Source organism: Mustela nivalis (genome assembly GCF_964662115.1).
Source record: "Mustela nivalis genome assembly, chromosome: 1".
In the NCBI taxonomy this organism is placed as follows: Eukaryota; Metazoa; Chordata; class Mammalia; order Carnivora; family Mustelidae; genus Mustela; species Mustela nivalis.
In genome coordinates, this window is record NC_139020.1 from 76,330,182 (window position 1) to 76,335,456 (window position 5,275).

The window sequence follows — 5,275 nt, forward strand, 5'->3', positions numbered from 1 at the left end:
AAGCAAAGAACAGTAATATGGTAAGATGTGGGTAAATCTTAAATTTGGATACTTTAAAATAATAAGATATATAGAATTAAAGTATAAGAAAAACAAACCATAAATTCAAGAGTGGAGAGGAGGGCAGATTTTAAGTCTTATAAGTTCTTTTTATTATCTAAGAAGAAATAAAGGCTTAGAATTGGCCTTTGATAATTTCATTTGTTTTGGGGATGTTGCAAATACACATTATAATTCTTAGGGTAATCATTCAAGAATAAAAATATGGTATAACTTATAAACTGTGACAAGAAAAAAAAATAGAATAATTACAAAGTTAAATGATCTGAAAGAAGTAAAAAATAGAGAAAACAGAAAAAGGAGGAGTCACAAAATAAGTTGGATCAAAATCAACTATTTTATTAATTATAGTAAATGCTAGTGGTCTAAATAATCTGGTTGTAGGATCAAGATTGTCAGATTAGAAACACAGATAAGCAGAAAATTTGAAAATAAATGGATGGAAAATGTATATCCTGAAATAACACCTAAAAGAATTGTGGGTAGGTTAAGAAGATCACATCATTACAGAAAAGGTTAAGCCACCAGGAAAATATGACAACTCTAAATCTGTGTGGATTTAATAACATGGCCTTAAATGTATGAAGAAAATATTAACAGAACTCCAGGGGAAAATACACATGTTCAAAACTATAATGAGAATTTAACAGTACTTCTTTCAGTAATCAAGAAAGCAAGCAAGAATAATAATAAAGGTATAGAGAACAGAAATAATGATCAATACATTTAACTCAATGGACGTATAAAAACAGGGAAACAAGCATATACATATGATCATTTTAAAAAATCAACAAAGTACTAGTCCCAAAAAAGCAAGTCTCAAAAAAAATCACAGAATTTAAATCATGCAGTTGGACTCTTAACCACAGTTCAATGATTGGGAAATCAATAAGAAAAAGGCAAATAAGAAAATTGCCTTCTTTGTATGGAAATATAAAAAAATACATTAGGCACCTAATAATAACCCATTATTAATAGAATATTAAGTTCTTCACATTTCAAATGATATTTTTAGGCTATTTTATTTCTTTAAAAGCATGGATTGGAAAGTAAGAAAGGCTGAAATAAGCATCTAACTCAAGAAAAAAATAGAAGGAAGATAATAGTGATGGAAAGAACAGAAATTATGATGTTCAAAACCAGGCTTACAGTAAATATGAACAAAAAGCAAAAAGTTAATTTGTTAATTCTTTGAAAGTTCTAAATAAAAATTTTAAATCTCTGGAAATACAAATGAAAAAGAACAAAACCAGGCATAAACAATTAATAACAGGACTGAAAAGGGGACAATACTGTAGACCCTTTGATATGAAAAAGAATTCGCCTTTGATAAGTTAAGAATGAATATTGTAGTCTTTGAAGGACATATCTTGAAAAACTTTGAAGTTAAAATATTTAATAATATTTAAATAGAATAGAAAAATTCCCAAAAAGTTTGTAACTTGCAAAGCAGACACAGAGGAAATGAAAATCTGAGCAATTTTATAACCATTAAACGAATCAAGTCAATAACAAAGAACAGTCCTGGTAAGAAATCTTGCCGGCAATTTACATCAAACATCAAAGAGAAATCACTTGAAATAAATGCAAAATATTACAGAGGATAGGAAAAAAATTGTGCACCCTTTAATTATTTTCAGAGAAGCATGATCTTTATGACCAATTTAACAAGAACAGTCTCAGGAAGGAAAACAATGGGTCAATCATACTCAGAAAAGTAATGCATTAGTGTCATGAATAAAATATTAGAAAAAAATGTATATATACTATAACACATATACATGCACATATATATACATGTATGTATGTATGTGTATATATACATACACACACATACATATAGCATGACGAAGTTGCTAATAATGCAAGGAAAAGCATATTTTATAAAAATAAGTGAATTTCACTACATTAATAGATAAAGGAAGCAGAATCATATATCATCTTACTAGATGCAGAGAAAGCACTTAGTAAAAATCACAGTAACAGTATTGGTTCCCTAAGAATAGATGGAACGTCCTTAACCAGATAAACTACATTGATGAAATGGTACAATTTTAAAGAAATACATGGTATTGAATTCCATAGAATGAAGGATAAAGAGGAAGAGAGGTATTCAGTCCTACTGGGGAGGAAGAAGGATGTGTGGTCAATTCAGGGTATATGGGAAACTCCCAACCCTTAAACATAGTTATATTTTACATTTCTGTTTTTATGAAGTTCTATACTTGATCTCATATGTATTATATTTACCTACAAAGACAGTTTTTAAAAAATCTATATGTTTAAAGATTTTAGCTACCTATCAAGTTCAATTTACTGGTGAAATGTAAAATATTTTTGTATTTCTTCTTAACTCAATCTAAAATTGGCCACCTGTTGGCTACTTATTTAAATATTACCATACTTCCATTAATGAAAACAGTGTTCTTCATACTAGGTATTGACCTAAATGGAATGTGGTAATCTTACACAAGACAAAACACTGAAATGATTATTTAAATTCAATACATTTTTCCAACATAAAACAATTATTTTTACATAAAACAATATGGTAATGGAATTATAAATATTTTATTTTACTATCTAGATCTAAGTACTAACTGTGCTTTAAATACAATGAAATAAGCAAACAGTGCTGCCATTGACTTTTGCTGTGTGTGTGTGTGTGTGTAAAATGTCATCTGTATACCAAAGGAAAAAAATGCCAGAGTGCTCTGTTTATCCATTAAGTTTTTAAAAACAAGTTTTTTAGAAATAGACTTCAATTTAGACATTATACTTTACTCAGAACCATCAGAGTTCATATGGCTTTAATAATTACTATTATTAATAGTATATAATAGTATATAATACTATTATATTGCTAATATTAATAGTATATAATAATTACTATTTGTGACCTATACTAGCAGATCTCAAGTTTTTGCATGCATGAGAATAACCTGAGAAACTTGTTAAAACACAAATTGCTGATTCCTCCCCATCAGACTTAGTAAGTCTGGGTGAGGACCCAAGAATTTGAATTTCTAATAAATCCTTAGGTGATACAGATATTAGGGGTCCAGAGAGCACACTTTGAGAAGTTAATTAGCACTGTTATTGAGCACAGGGTATTTTGTAAGACTGATGAATCACAGACCTGTATCCCTGAAACAAATAATACATTATATGTTAATTATTTGAATTTAAATTTTAAAAAAGTTTAAAAAAAAGTTAATTAACCTATGAGACACAGTAGGGCATTTCAATGTTGCAAGACCAAGTAAATGTACATAAAAACATCTGCTAAACTCTAATGCTCAATAATCCTGGTCTGCAAATATTTCCGGTTGTGTATCCTATTAACCAAAAACTTCTAGTATACCCCAAATATATGCATATTAGTTTACAGAAAAATTTGTGTTAATGCAATAATGTAATTTGAATATTTAAAAAACATGAATGTTAAGATGAATTAGACTTTTGCCTGGGATTTGTCTGTTTAGTATCAGAGCCAAATTAGAATTCCTAGTTATGTGATCTTTTCTTTAAATGTAAATGACCATTGATATAATGATATACATACTTAAATTTTTTATTCAAAAAAAAATGTTTCCTCTCATTGTCATTCCTAGTTGTCAGGGTAGATATTTTACTTTTTTTTTTTTTTTAAGATTTTATTTATTTATTTGAGAGAGAATGAGTGAGAGAGAGCATAAGAGAGGAGAAGGTCGGAGGGAGAAGCAGACTCCCCAAGGAGCTGGGAGCCTGATGCAGGACTCGATCCTGGAAGTCCGGGATCATGACCTGAGCTGAAGGCAGTCGTCAACCAACTGAGCCACCCAGGCGCCCTGATATTTTACTTTTTAATCATGGATTAGATGACCTCTTTCTCCATCCACAAGGAAAGAAGCACAGATCAGTTTATATTCATAAAATTTAAGCAAAGACATATCTAAAATTCAATATAATATCAAAATTAGAAAGTTCTTTGAGATTTTTTTTTTGTTTCTAATAATCTTTTTGAGATTCTGGATTTATTTAATATCAATCTATTGTTTTTCAATAAAAAAATATCTTTTAAATGAAAATTACTATTTGAGCAATTCATTTAAATTATTTTCAGCTCATAGATGATCCAGATGTCAAGATCAAACTCAAGACCCAGTCTTTAATTTATCCTGCCCTTCAGACTCTTGATATGGATTTACCATCATATCGGGAGTGTTCACATTTTCCAACTCTGTCCAAATCAATGACGGTCAGGTTGTTGAGTGAATACTTTACCATGGTCAGATCACTTGAAAAAGCTATGCTCTTCAACCAACATATACCAGTGGAATCAAGCCATCTATTCAAACTTATTAATTGGAGTTCTTTTCTCTCTGAGAATTTTTAGAAAGGACACGTTTATAACAGTCCAACTTATGGTAGTTCTGAGCCCCCTTGTTGGCTGATGACAATAAATTATGAAATGTACCATTGACCTATGTCATCACCTGTCAATATGATATCTTAAGAGATGATGGAATTATGTATGTCGCCCGACTTAAGAATGCTGGAGTTCCAGTGACCCATCGCCACATTGAAGATGGATTCCATGGAGCATTTTCCTATTATGGATTTAAAATTGCATATAGAATAGAAAAATCAGTATATGAATTGGCTAAGTGAAAATATATAGTAAAAATCTAAGGAGTTGTCCATAAAAATATATAAGCCTCAGAATAGGAAACAAACTAGTAAGAATCAAAGGGTTATGTTTAGGTTGATGTTTATCACCTGTGACTTTCTAAATCTTCATAGTCATAATGTTGTTTGTTTTTTAAAGCAGGGGGTAACTGGACATTAAGGAGGGCATGTAATGTAATGAGCACTGGATATTATATAAGGTCTTATATGTTATATAAGACCTTTATCTCTAAACTAATAATACATTATATGTTAATTAATTGAATTTAAATTAAAAATAATTTATATTTAAGGAGTCAAGATGGCGGAGAAGTAGCAGGCTGAGACTACTTCAGCTAGCCAGAGATCAGCTAGATAGCTTATCTAAAGATTGCAAACACCTGAAAATCCATCGACAGATCGAAGAGAAGAAGAACAGCAATTCTGGAAACAGAAAAACAACCACTTTCTGAAAGGTAGGACCGGCGGAGAAGTGAATCCAAAGCGACGGGAAGAAAGACCCCGGGGGGAGGGGCTGGCTCCCGGCAAGCGGCGGAGCAACGGA

General features: G+C 30.7%; 1 pseudogene across 1 annotated transcript; it reads left to right on the forward strand.

Moving 5' to 3' along the window:
* Positions 1 to 1,097: 1,097 nt before the first annotated feature.
* Positions 1,098 to 4,723, forward strand: LOC309859422 (arylacetamide deacetylase-like; annotated as a pseudogene). Its single transcript has 2 exons — positions 1,098 to 1,109; positions 4,166 to 4,723. The product of its transcript is annotated as an arylacetamide deacetylase-like (transcript).
* Positions 4,724 to 5,275: the final 552 nt, after the last annotated feature.